The sequence below is a fragment of the Acomys russatus genome, chromosome 15 (genome assembly GCF_903995435.1).
Source record: "Acomys russatus chromosome 15, mAcoRus1.1, whole genome shotgun sequence".
NCBI lineage: Eukaryota > Metazoa > Chordata > Mammalia > Rodentia > Muridae > Acomys > Acomys russatus.
This window is the reverse complement of record NC_067151.1, coordinates 46,067,830-46,083,304: the sequence shown is the minus strand read 5'-3', so window position 1 is coordinate 46,083,304 and position 15,475 is coordinate 46,067,830.

Genomic DNA, 15,475 nt, shown 5'->3' with positions numbered 1-15,475 from the left:
CATTGAGGTCCTCTGAAAGACTCCACCCAGTGTTACATTGAATCAGATGCTGTGACCCACATCCAATCTTCATGGTGGAACACAGGGAATTATGGAGGAGTTGGGGTATAGAAAGACCTGAGAGGACAGCAGCTCCACACGGAGACCAAAAGAACCAGAGAATCCAGGAGGAAGAGGGGGTACAACAGTGATTGATGCACCAACCAAGGACTATGCATGGGGAGAATCTAGATCCTCTGCTCAGATTAAGTCCATAGGGAGCACAGTCTCCTGTGGGTCCCATAATGTAGGAGTAGGGGCTACCTCCGACATGGACTCTGGTGCCCACTCATTGATCACTTCCCCCTAGTGGGGTGGCCTTGCCAGACCACAGAGGAAGAGGACACAGGCAATCCAGATGTGACTTTACAGGCTGGAGTCAGTTGATGGGAAGAGAAGGAGAGAAAATGGGGGAGAGAGGGTGGGGCCAATAGGCAAAAAGGAAGGGGGCTACAATTGGTATGTAAAGTGAACAAATTAAAAGCAAAAACAATAAACATAAAAAATAAAATAAAAGGTGTTATAGAATTATATCTGGCTAAAAAAATAAAATACCCTGTACACAAAAGGAGATGAGCACAGAAGGAAAAAGACAGCGTATAGAATGTGACCATACAGATGCATGCTTCCTTTAAACAAGAGATTTGTTTGTATACAGGACTAAAAAGAAATTCTAAATGATAAATAAAAATTAAAAATAGGAACCGTAATTTTAAATTGACAGTAGATGTACACAGATATTTTTCTATTTATTGATAATATACCCTTTAAAATATTTAAATTATTTTATTTTTGAAATTACAATATCAACACATAATTTTCCCCTTCCCTTTCTTCCTTCCACATCCTCCCATATACACTTCTTGCTCTCTTTCAAATATATTTTTATTTAATGCTGTTTCATATGGCATTCACATATGTAGCAGGTACATGGAAAGTAATTCAGTATTACTAGTGATAACTAGGAATCAAGTAACAGCCATGAGATATCACTTTTCTCTCAGAAATAACCTAAGAATGCTATTACCAAAAGGGAAAGGCATCTGCACATAGCACAGCACACCTGCTCTCTCAGTGATTAAGGCACTGAGATAAAGGATCAGGTGTGTGTGGCAGTAGTGGCCACATAATGAGACATCGTATACACATAAAATAATAATTTCAAAAGGAAATGAAAAATGAAAAAAAGTATAGATAAGGAAGTGGGGATATGGGAACCCCCTGTGTACTGTTAGAGAGAAGGTTATTTAGTACACTCATTACAGACAACCATATGGAGGTTTCTCAAAAATGAGAAGTGTAACTTCTGTATTATCTAGCAACCTCTTTGCTGGATATATATACAAGGAAATAAGTATGTTGGGGAAACACCTGCCCTTCCTCATAAGTGCAATGTTATTCAGGGCATTCAATAAATCGAAATAATTGAAAAGTTCATTAACTGATGATCAAGTAAGCAGTATGACTGAATACAAAAGAGTACTGTTTGGACACAGAATGAGTAAATTATAGTCACTTGCAACGGCAGGGACTTAGCTAAGGGACGATTATATACAGCTAGGAATAGACAGACATGTGTTTCAAATTCTTACTAATATGTGGATCACAGAAAATGCTGATTTCTTGGAAGCTGAAGGTATAATATGGTTTTCAAAAGCTGGAAGGAGACAAGTATGCTGAAGGGTGATTGATGGACACTTATTCTAGGGATCAAGATTTGCTCTATTTCTACTGCACAATGTTTCAGCACTAGACAAATGAGAAACTTGTAAAGTTTTTTTTCACCATAAATAAATGAGATTTATTTATATATGATGATATGCCTACAGACAGAATTTCATAATGTATACTCATATTAAAACACTGCGTACTTTCAATTTACACGCACACAAATATATATATATGTGTGTATATGTATATATATATATATATAGTTTTTTCTGTATAAATGAAGACAGATTTGTTTTTATAAAATAAATTAAATAGAGATAAGCAAGGTTAAATCCCTAGAAAAAGAAAGATTTACCCTAGAGATTTAGGGATTTGATTGATTAAAAAAAGGAAGTCACTGCGTGATATTCCCAATAATTCATGTTCAGGGTACCTGGATAAATGATAGAAACAGAACAGGAGTACCATATTGTATGATTGCAAATGGGTCCGCTGGTGAATCACAACAACACATTGTCCAGCAAACCGACCAAGGTTATCACATGCTCCTTTGCTAATGCAAAACACACCTGTGATTTCAAATGTGTTCTTATTTGAACATGTTACATATGGAAGCCCCAGGACAACATGCAGTTTTTCTCTGTTATGTCAGCTCTGGGGATTGAACTCGGGTCATCAGGAAGTTAGCCAGGAGTAGGAAACGATAAAGGTTTCTTCAGGGGAAGGATGTGTGCAGATGTGAATATAATAGTTAGCTTCAAGTCTAAATGTATAAAGTCTGATGTATAAAGAATGTGGTTGTAATAGGTTGAAAGAAGATATACATAATTGAGTATTGATGTGGTTGGTTTAAAAAATTTCAGAGTTAGGATACCAGAATAATGATTGCAGTGTGACATGATAACTATAGATTGCAGAAGTCTTTCAGCTAAGGGTGACATTACTATCTAAGAGGCAATAGAAAATAACTTTCTCCAAAAATAATCATGGAGGAAGAAAGGATAAAAGAAGAATGAGTAGGGATGGGTGACTTTTGTGTATATTGCCATCACTCAGTCCTCAGGTACCACAGGCATGAAGGAAGCCCGGGGATGACTGCATAATGACATGGACTTCCTCTCAGTAAAATGTGATTTTGTAAAGGAGAAAGACAGTGATCAAGAAGCAGCCATGGTTGATAAGAAGGGCCTTTATCCACTCACAGATGCTGGATCAAACAAGATGATGGGCATGGCCACACAGGAGCTATAAACAAACAAAATCTCACAACAGTACTTCCGTTGAATGAAAAGCAATTACTACACAGAAGAGTAGAAGAATTTGTTTTTGTTTTGTTTGTTTGTTTGGTTGGTTTTTTGTATATTTAAATAATTGCCCTGTTCCATGAGCAGAGCAAGAATTTCAGGGTCATGAGATTTTTTGGGTTTTAATCCACTTGAAATTCAACCATACTGTAAATTGCCTGTTCAGGAGATTCACGGCTTAGTCCACAGAGTTTCAGAAATTTTCTTATTGTTTTTTTTTTATAGGCTGTTCATCTATCAACAAGTTAGCTCTTAACTGTCTAGTGATTTTTCTGGTTTTCTTCTGAACTTTTTATCATATTTAATTTGTGTTAATGTTCAAGCTATGAAATAATCTTTATTTATAACATTTCAAGTTGTGGATTTTTTCATATTATTTTACTCATTTGAAAGCACTGACTTGTAACATTCCAACTTTCATATGAATAAGTTTTATTCATGTGTGTGTGTGTGTGTGTGTTATTATAATTTTTGGCATCTGTTAACTCTAAAGAGAAGGTAATCAAAGATTAAAATTTGTTTTCTCTGTACTTTATAAGCTTCTAATCATTTTTAAATTAATCACCAGTTTTATTGAGTGACTTCAATTCATATTCGTGTAATAATACACTTTTTAGAACATTTATAGTAGCAAACCTCTTTTATATTACATTGATAGTCATTATATAATAGACAAAAATTTAGAGATATGGAAGTTTATGTCCAAAATACACTAATAAAACCCCTTCAAAAATATCAGTTATGTTGATACTTTTCTTGTGATAATGTATATTGTAGGTTTTACAATTTGTCTGATAACGCACACATCGAAACCCAGCAGTGCTTATGAGTGGATATTATAGAAAAGATTTTTAATCTGTATTCAAAACTGTGTACTGGAACTGTTTGTATGACTATATTTACCCTCTAAATTACTCAAGTACATGATCTAGCAGAACATCTACTGGAGAATGCCAGTTGGGAGGGGAGAAAGTCAGAGAGGTGGGGGCAGAAGGAAGAAAGGGGAGAGTGGACTGGAGGGAGAAGAGAGGAAGGGGGAGAGAGAAGGGGGCACAGGGGGTAGAGGCAGAGGAGAAAGAGAAGAAGAAAGAAAATGAGCAAGCCCTTTCAGTGTGTCTGTGAACCAGGCAACAATCCTTGTTTCAGTTTATGAAATGTGACTTGTTCTGCTATGAAGATATCATTCGTTAGGCACTAACCTATGTTTCCTATCTTCCGTGAATCTGCTTTGTACATCAGATTAAGTCCTATTCAGTTTTTGTGCATCAGATTAAAAATGTGAAGTGAATAAATTAGTGAAAATTATAACTTACTGCTTTCTGTTCAGCACACACTAGATCGACATAAAATATATATGTTATTAATTCTGATTACAATTTTTATCACTTGAACATTAATAATCCTTTTCATGTAAATTTTACTTTTCCTACACCAAAAAAAAAAAGCCTTCCTTTGTCTAAACAGAGTCTTTGTACTAACACAAAAGCACAAAACAGGATAGAGTTTGCTGAGTGAGTGAAAGAGAAGGAGGTTTCTGCCTCCATTGCAGAAGATAAATTAACATAATTAAGACACTTACTTTGTCTAGGTCTCAATCAACCGACTTGAATGAAAATAATTGAAGATATATTTTCTTATGTCCTAAAGATATTCTATATAAAGACATTTAAATTCTATATATCCTGTCATTTTTAATCTAGTATTATATCCTTTTTAAACAAAAATATCTAACTAGTTTAATGGAGAATGCAATTGAAAATTCCATTCACAACCATGAAAAAATGTCCAGCCAATGAGCTCTGATTTTGAGGAATCACCAGTGAACACATTGTCACTGTCAGTGTTGATTGCTGAAGGCCTACGGTATAGTTAACCCATTTCAAGCTTAACACTCCACATTTTCCAATTCTCTGCACACTTGCCAGTTGCTTATCTCCCTATTAAAAAGAGGCTTTTCTGGTAAGGATTGAGAGTTGTCCCAATCTATGGATATAATGAAAAGAACTTAGGAAGCAGTTTACTAATAATGTTCGTTTATGGAAGCAAGGTTCGAATGGCGTAAAAGCCATAAGTGGTGGATATCTATACCAAACAGTATTGGCCCGACCATTGTAACAAGATCTTGCATATGTGAACATGCAGAGGCTGTGATTAAATTCACAAGGGCCACACAATACCAAGCTAGGAAAACTCCAGCGTGGATGAGGAAGGATCTCGGGAAGTCCTACCACTAGTGGAAGTGCTATAGGCAAGTGATGGCTATTGGAGAAGGATAACATAACTAGCTTTATTCAGACACTTGTTCACTGAGAGGCTACCTCTATCACAGTAGACATCCGACAGTCCTGGACACACAGAAAACTGTATTAAGTGGACTACAGTTGGTTTACAAAACAAGCACTGAATTTAGGAGGGAAAGGGTCCTGGAGCATTTAGCAAAGGGATTCGAGTGGAGATCTTAGGGAGTGGATTTGATCCAAAAATGTTGTATGCATGTATGAAATTATCAAGCAAATATATGGTTTTATATTTTTAAAAATCATATATCTTATAAAATACTTGCTCCATTTTCCTTTGTATAAGTGTCTTGCAATCAATCTAAAAGTGAAAGTATACATTTTAATTTGAAATTGATAGATACAGCAAGGAACTGCTGTTGCTTGTGTTCAGCGAGAATATTTGGTAGTATATAAACACAGTTTTTCTGGAGAAGGAAGGAAAATAATTAGAATACAACATGGGACATATTGAAAAGAAAAAATCAAATGAAGAAATTCAAGTGAAAGACCCAGCTTTTTCTAATTGCACTGAAAGAATTATAAGCAAGACTACTGCATAGGCTATCATAATATCGATACTGTAAACTGATAAGACTGTGTCTGTATTAATATTACAAGAAAATTTAACTATGAAAATGAGTCATCTTAGTTCTACATTCTAGAGGTGGAACTCACATCCTAACGTTGGGCAAAAACTATCTCTGAGTCACATGCCTTTACATTAAATCAGCATTCACTAGCTAGACTGGGATATATCTTAGATAAATGAGGTATAACTATTCATCTTTGTTATTAAATGGTTTGGAGAAAGTGATGTACAAAAATTTACCTATATCATGTTCCCGTTTAATATTTAAATACATATATCACCTAACTAGATATGAGAGCTATGTTACAAAGCACCAGGAAAAGCCTGAATAAAGCTGATTATAGATCTCAATTTCTGGTGGAAGAGATGAGACATCCTAAACAGCTATGGTGGGAAACATATTACATATGTCCTGCGGGAAACATGTTACATATGTACTGCGGGAAGCATATTACATATGTACTGCGGGAAGCATATTACATATGTACTGCGGGAAACATGTTACATATGTACTACGGGAAACGTTACATATGTACTACGGGAAACATATTACATATGTACTGTGGGAAACATGTTACATATGTCCTGCGGGAAACATATTACATATGTACTGTGGGAAACATGTTACATATGTCCTGCAGGAAACATGTTACATATGTCCCGCGGAACATTCTGTAACATCAGACCTCTGAGAAGGGAAACAGACAATAAAGGTGAGTAGTGAATACTCCTGACCTCTCTACCTCATACACCACTTAGTACCCACTTTTCTACGAATTTAAGAACTTATTCTGACTTGATGGGTCCATATGGATCATTAGAAAGACCTACTTTAACACTGAATGACTGAGAAAAACATTTTATAGAATTCAATTGAAATCTAAAAACTGAATTCCTCGCTGATATGAAAATTCTGAATTAGGTTTGCATCCTAATCACACTCTGTCCCCCACATAGCATGCATAATGAAAGATGATTACCCAGTAACTTCTAACACAGCTGGGAGGTGTCCTCTGAATAAGATGTTGTTCTCTTTTCATTTCAAAACAGCTTTTATTTCCATGATATCTCAGATAGAGCAGATGCTCTCAGAAGTTAAATTTGACCATGAATACTTCATTAGCTTTCATGTTACTAGGGAGAGAAGACTATAAACAAGAACTTCCCTTTAAAATGTCTCCTTCATTTTACTTTTATGCCACATGTATATGTTTTCATTTAGTGAAAAAAAGTATTTGGCAAATATGGTTGATTCTGTTTTATAACTAGATATTTCTTCATTTTATTTCTGACCATACAGATTCACACAAGCATGTATCTCAAGACTCATTAATATGCAGGAGGGCATTGCAATCACATTATCAGTAGAAAAAGGAACGGAAAAGTTTTCTTGTTTTCTAACTACAAGATCACTAAAAACAGATGTTCTGTTCTTCAGATGCTACGAAAATTAGCATTTTTTGCAGGAGATCTACATAGAGCTGAAATAACCTACAGTCATTGGGAAAAAAAGACCCAGCGTGATAGTCAGCTATGAGAAAGCAAATGTGAAATGTTGCTGTCACTTATAACTGTCTAACTCACATTTTCTTAACACCAAATCCATAGCACTGATGCCAGAAATCTTCAACTCAGCGAGATACTGATTTAACTTCTAATGAATTATCTTGCCAATAGTAAGAGTGACAAGGGAAAAAATGAGCCACAATTGTGAAATATTGAGAAATTTCAAGATAAAGTGAATATTCTAAAAACTGTATAATATTACATCAGTTTCTTAACAGCTCAATAATTAGTATTGCACGGGTGTTTCGGGTGCAATATTTTCTTTACCTAATTCTTCTCCAAATAGGTTCCACCAGAGGGACTTGTGGAAGGAACAGAAGGAGTCTAAGACCCGGGCTGTGATCGGCCCCTACAAGGCAGTCATTTGACTAGTTACTGGATCTCAATCAGCCACGGCCTTTTACCATTTAAACTTGTGTGTACATTATAGAATATGGATGCTGCATACAAACTCAATTAGGACCTCAAAGTGTCCACAACTGTCCTTAGAGTGTATATATACATGAATTCAACTTTATTGGTCTGATTTCTAGGGATACCAACATTAAGCAAAGAAATTAAGTTTAAAAATCAGAAGCTGGCCATTAAATTAGTGCATAGAAAAACATAACTGACTGGAAGCTAGAATAAAGCATTCTGGTCACCAATCAGAAGATACTCCTGCATGCACACAAAATAACAGGTCCCTTGTGTTTCTTCAAAGAACCCCAAGCTGAACTCAGTTTAGTTGTCCTTAATTTCCAAATGAGAGAAAATTATGGAACTGGAGAATAAAATTCATGTTATTTTACATAATACCACATTTGTGCATTAACAACATAAATCACATTCACGCTAAATAACTTCAAAACTGTCTACAGTAAGCCTTTCGCCAACATTAACCATAGTTTGTTCTTGTTAGAAATTGACAAATAAGCCCACTGTTACATTTGTATTATATAAATTATGAAGCATTACTTAATGCTTCAACAAAAGCAATATTAAGTAATACAAGAAAACTATTGTCCTTCATTGTGTGACCTCTACATTTTACAATATTCTGTCTAATTATCTTTTATGCACATAGCTAACATTAAATATGTTTAAGTTTTAACTGTTCTATTGCCCAAAAGCTATACATGAACAACCATTTTTGCATTTTCCATTCACTACTTAATCAGTTTTAAGTGAAAACACCCAAAATATAGAGTGTCTTGACTTATTCCAAAAATAATGTCATGCTCTAATAATAGGAAAATGCCTAAATATCTCCCTCCCTCTCACTCTCTCTGGTTAATTATCTACAGAAAAAGGAATATAATTGGGCTAACTTTACTATAATTTGATAAATGCTCTTTGTGCAATGTGTCCAAAGGAATGTCAGAGAACAGAATAGGGAATATTTTAACTGATAGTAAAGTGAGAAGTATTTTGTAGAGTGGATTAATCAATACAAACTAAGGAAAAAACACAAGCTTATAAATGAGAAAGAATTGAGGAGGGATAAGAGTTACGTGTAAGTAAAATATTGTATGAAGTGTTCTGTGATAAAGAGGTGGTGTAGAAAGGAGAGTTACAAGGATAAAATTAACCACTTTAGAATTCATGATTTAATGAGTATAATATTATCTAAATAAACTCTTATAAATCAAAATGATACTTATGAGCCCACTGAATTATTTGTAAACCTGCTTCTCTATGTGATTAAAAATGTCCAAAGTATATCAAATTTATGCTAAAGAAATATACAAAAATAGAAAAGATGATCTAATGAACGAAGTTAACTATATCTCAAGGTTTATTAAATACAACTGTACAAATAGTTAAACAAAAATGTGAATGATGGGGAAGAAATTACCGTCATTCTATAATTAATAGTGTCACCAAAATTATAACATATAACAAGAGATTCATTTAGCTTTACTGTTTATATTTATATTTAAAAGTAATAATTTAACTCATATAAGATACCCCAAAGGGAGCTAAGCAAAGCTAACTCTATCAAAGGATTTCTTTTCAAAACTATAAATGAGACAACACAGCTAAGTTCTGCAGCATTGGCCTTGCTATGAGATGAAACACAGGGAATGGCTGGTTTAGAGACAGAGACTTGCTCTGTGAGTCTCTCTAGTGATACACACAGATTCTACTTTGAGACATTATGAACTTGGATGAAAGACACATTGGAGTTGAAATATGCTTTTAACTCTACAATCACTTTAAAATAAAGCATCAAACCGCAAAAGAGCAAGCAGCACACAGTTAGACGTACGTCTCTTCGCTGTGTAGCTCCACAGTTAGTAATCTCTGTCTGCTGTGGGGAGGGGAATATCATCCGAATCATGAACAAGATAATAAATACCAAAACCAACAAATGTCATGACAATAAGCACTCAAATAATTTATGCTTATAATTATTAAATAGCATGTAGCTTTGGCTTTCTAAAGGTAATGAATTTTTAAGACTAATGAACTTAATGGTATTAGTTGGGTAACATTAAATAAACATTGAGACAAAGATAATGTGGCTTCACTCATAAAACTTGAAAGCTTAAATATTTAAATATATAAGCAAAGAATATGTGTCTGTGTGACGGGTATTTTTATATCTGCATTTATAAACATTTAATACTTGGTTCCAGGTGGTTGCATTGTTTGAAAAGACGGGAAGGTGTGGTTTGCAGGAAGAAGTCTGTTCCTGGATGAATTCTGAGAGTTAAAGTTGTGTCCTTTCTAGTTGGCTTCCTCTGCTTTGTACTTGTGGTAAAAACATGTGAGCACTTTGTTATAACACCTAGAATTTAAAAAAAAAATAAAAGCACTAATATAATAAAAGGCATTTTACTAGTGGAAAAATTATACGTTTAAGAAATTATCTGAAAAAGAATATGCAAGAGAAAGAAAAGATGACACAGCCCAAAGTTTGACTATGCAAGGCAAGTAACATGCCAGACAGAAGTTATATCATTTACTTATCCTAATAACAGATTTATCCTTCAATGATATGTAAAACTGAGAAAAACAATTAAATTTGCACGATCTCTATGACCTTTTATGCTACTCTGCAGCATATATATATGTATATATATATATATATGAAAACAAATAACTGCTCTTTTAAACATACCACTTCAGTTTTTAGCTGTCCTGTAAAGTAATTCTTATGTCTGAAACTTATGACAACACCAGCATACATGTGTGTGTATTTGTGTGTGTGTATTTGTGTGTGTGTGTGTGTGTGTGTGTGTGTGTGTATGCTGCAGGCCAGATAATATATATGTTTATATATGATATGTATGATATATATGGGTGCATATATATATATATATATGTAGAGAGAGAGAATCTATTTGAGTACAGAATGTTATATATGTTATAATATTATACATGTTAAATATATATTATATTCATGTATATGAATCATATAATTATATATATATATGAATATATGTATATATATTCAATTTGAGCAAACAATATTCTAATCCTTGGAGAATCCTGCATTTTAGTGGACCTTGGAAACAGCCTAATGTTTTTCAACTGAAGAATGGATAAAGAAACTGAATTACATTTACATAACAGAATTCTATTATGTAGCAGGAAATCTTGGAAATTGTAGGCAAATGAACGGACCTAGGAAAGATCATCCTGAGTGAGGTAGAGCAGATCCAGAAAGACACACATGGTATATACTCATGCATAAGTGGATATTAGGCCAACGTAGATGTCCTCTGAAAGACTCCACCCAGCAGGGGATCAAGACAGATGCTGGCCTCTGGGGAGCACTAAGAGTGTTATGGAAGAACAGGTGGATGGAAGGACCCAAAAAGTTCAGGAGCTCCACAAAGGGACCATCAAGACTGGTGGATCTGAATGAGGGGAGCAGGGGCTCCACAAAATCTTACACCAACCAAGGTCAATGCATTCAGTAAACCTAGACCCAGAATTCAGATCTAGCCAATGGACAGCTCAATCTCCACAGTGGTTAGGGAGTGGGTACTGCTGATATGAACTCTGGTGTTTCCAATTTGATCATTTCCCTTTGGTGGGGAGGCTTGGAAGACAGACAGACAGAGGAAGTGGAAGCAGGCTATCTGGGTGAGACCTCATATGCTGTGATCATATGGTGGAGGAGGAGGTCCCCTTCTGTCAGAGTTCCAGGGAAGAAGAATAGGGTGAAAGAGGGATGAAGGCTGGGAATGGGAGGACATAAATGAGAGAATAACAATTGGAATGTAATCTGAATAAATTACAATTAATTAAAATTAAATAAAAAAGAAAATTCATACACATCTGAACAGTAGGCAAAAGACTGTTATATTTACATATAAGGAAATCACCTTTAATTACTATAACAGGACATTAGATTGGTATTTTAATTCTTTAGGACTTACTACAGTAATATGTTCTTAGATTCAATAAACTGCAGAATAAAATCATAACTTTATTTTGCCACTTAGAAGGTAGTTCAAGTTTTTCCTTGTGCTTCAGTAGAGATAAATATTTAAATCAGGCAGAAGTTAAAGTTAATTATTACTAATTATGTAATTAGTAATTAATTACTAATAATGTAACATGAACAGCCATTTTTGCTGGTGGTTTTATATTTTATACATTATATATATATACATATATATGTAGTTCAATTTAGACATTTATTTTCTTGGTTATTCAACAAAAATTTGATTCCTTGAAAATATTCTTAAAACATATTTCAGTCACTGTTCCTTTCTTCTGTGTCATATATTCATGGAAGTTAGCAATCTTTGGGCTTAGTTTGCACTAGGTTCTATCATAAATGTCAGATATAATAACCACTCCACAGCTCAGCTTCAAAGTGTAGTGGTATATGTTTAAAGGAAAAAGGGTTTTTTTTTTGTACTTTTTTTCCCTATAGCAGCCCAGAAGTCTATCAAATGACATTTATCCTAGTCATGTAGCAGAATTTACATCTCATAAGAAAATAGGGTGGAATCTAAATTAAGTTTGTTTCGGAAGCTTCTATTTTCTTTTTCAATATGAACTTATTAGATATGGCAGAGACTGCTGAGGATTAGTACTCAAGAATTGCTTCTCTTCTTACTCAGCTGCCTCAGCACTTCATTGATAAAGTTAAAAGTAAGAAATAATCAAGAGCAAATGAGATTGTTCAACAGGTGCAGCCAGTGACTCTCATGGAGAACCACCAACAAAATGCTTGCACAGTGCTGACATCTCAACTGCTGAATCTCTATTGATACACCAAAATAAGCATGGTAAAAAATTGATAGTCATACCCCCACTCTCCACTCAACTGTGGAGAATGTTCTGTCCATTGGCTAGATCTGTGTAGGGGTTTAAAGTTTACCGCCTGTACTGCCCTTGGCTGGTGCCTTAGTTTAAGCGGGGCCCCTGGGCCCAACCCTACCTATCATAATGTTCTACTTGTAGGTCACATTAATTCTGGTGCTTCATATTTGACTGTGTCCCCTGGAGGGGGAGACCTGGTGGCACTCAGAGGAAGGATAGCAGGTTACCAAGAAGAGACTTGATACCCTATGAGCATATACAGGGGGAGGAGATCCCCCTCAGGAACAGTCATAGGGAAGGGAAATAAGGGGAAAATGGGAGGGAAAGAAGAATGGGAGGATACAAGGGATGGGATAACCATTGAGATGTAACAAGAATAAATTAATTAAAAATTTTTAAAAATTATTTTGATAGGGATTGCATTGAATCTGTAGATTGCTTTTGGTAGGATGGCCATTTTTACTATGTTAATTCTCCCGATCCATGAGCAAGGAAGATCATGCCATCTTCTCAGGTCATCTTCAATCTCTTTCTTCAAAGTTTTGAAATTTTTTTCATACAAGTCCTTCACTTGCTAGGGTAACTCCTAGATATTTTATATTGCTTGTGGCTAATGTGAAGGGTGTGGTTTTCCTAATTTCTTCCTCTGCAAGCTTGTCATTTGTGTATAGGAAGGCTACAGACTTTTTTGAGTTAATTTTGTATCCAGCCAATTTGCTGAAGGTGTTTATCAGCTTTAGGAGTTCTCTGGTGGAGTTTTGAGGGTCACTTATGTACATTATCATATCATCTGCAAAGAGGGATAATTTGACTTCCTCCTTTCCCATTTGGATACCCTTGATCTCCTTTTGTTGTCTTATTGCTCTGGCTAATATTCTCCACAGTTGAGTGGAGAGTGTGATACGACTTTCTCATGTACTCTGGTGCCTCACATTTGACCATGTCCCCTGGAGGGGGAGACCTGGTGGCACTCAGAGGAAGGACAGCAAGTAGCCAAGAAGAGACTTGATACCCTATGAGAATATATAGGGGGACGTAATCCCCCTCAGGAACAGTCATAGGGGAGGGGAATAATGGGAAAATGGGGGGGGGGGGAGGAATGGGAGGATACAAGGGATGGGATAAACATTGAGATGTAACAAGAATAAATTAATAAAAAAAAATAAAAATAAATTTTAAAAATTGATTAAAATTTGATTTCAGATATCCATATTCAAGTTATTCACTTGGAATATCAACATTGTTATTGGAAATTCAGGACACATTCAGAGTATGAATCAAATTTATTAACTTGTCCATGGGTCATTGGTATTTTTTGCAAGGGTAAACTGAAGATATTCTTACTAAGAACAGGATCAGCAATTAAAAAGATTTTTCACTTCTTGAGTGTGCACTAACTTATTTAATGAAACATATCTTTCAAATTTTATTTAGTATACAGCAGTATAACTTCAGGTTTAGTGAAGTTACCTTCTTAATGTATGACTATATCTGAGTATCATAAATAAATAAAAGACTAAAAAGAACATTGTTTTATGGTTAATAATAATTATTAAATATATGATGCATTTTAAAAGGTTGAGGTCAATTAAAAATGTCAAATATGTGAATGAAGGTTAATTTCCTCATTATGGCACCATTTTGAATTAGGTAATATTTATTGGGTGCTCAGGAAATTACAATATATATTTAGACAGTGTTATTGTTGATATATAAACTCCCTTTGACGAAACATAAGAATAAACACTTATGAAACCATCATCAATATTAACATAAAATATGAGATGTATGGAAATTAATAGTAGAATGTGAATAGTTCAAAACAGAGGTCATAGTTTGCCTTAGAATGAAGGCGATCAAATGTGGTGTTGATTTTCAGTTCTCTGAAATACAAGAACCAGATTTGCCATTTTTTGAGAATGGATTTCTTATGCTTATGTGAAGTGAGAAATAAAGTGTATCTATGCAAAATAATGATTCTTAACAGAATCATCACTGATCAATTAAAAATATGGTACACTATAATACAGTACAGTATAATATAATACAATATAATACAATATGATAAATATAGTATGATATAATAAATAACACTACAACAACAATTAATCATTGATATATTAAAAATAGAAATATACATTTGTATATATGTATACAAATGTTCCCATAAGTGGGCTAAATATTTAGGAGAAGATTTCTCCTAGATATGTGAACTACCATTAATCTAATAAAATATTGTCCTCTGGAAAGAACATTATTAGTAAAACGATTATGAGTAAAGCAAATCTATGTGTCTTTGATTTTGATTTCACTTTAAATATGTTTTACGGACATGTCATAATTATACATAATGATAGATTCTATTATATTTTAATTCATGTATATAATGTATTTCAGTGGTATGCAAGATCACACACTAGTTACAAGAGTTTTAATAGGATAGGATTCAAGAGACATACAAGCTATCTGAACCTGCCCTAAACTCTTATGTAAGTTTTTTTACTATCAATAAAATTTATAAAGGCAGAAGTAAAGAGTTCCAGTCTCCCAATAGTTTCTTTACAATACATTTGGATTTTAATATTAACTATACTCTACCTGGGTACCACATATTGCAGGTCCTTCAGGGAGAAGGCTGTAGTTTGTTTGTGAAGCTCGGTTCCTGTTTAAGTCTTGTTTAGATTTGATGTCAAGACATAGTTATGGATAGGACTCCATATTCTTAATATCAAATCTTGCCTGATTTCTTTTGGGCCACC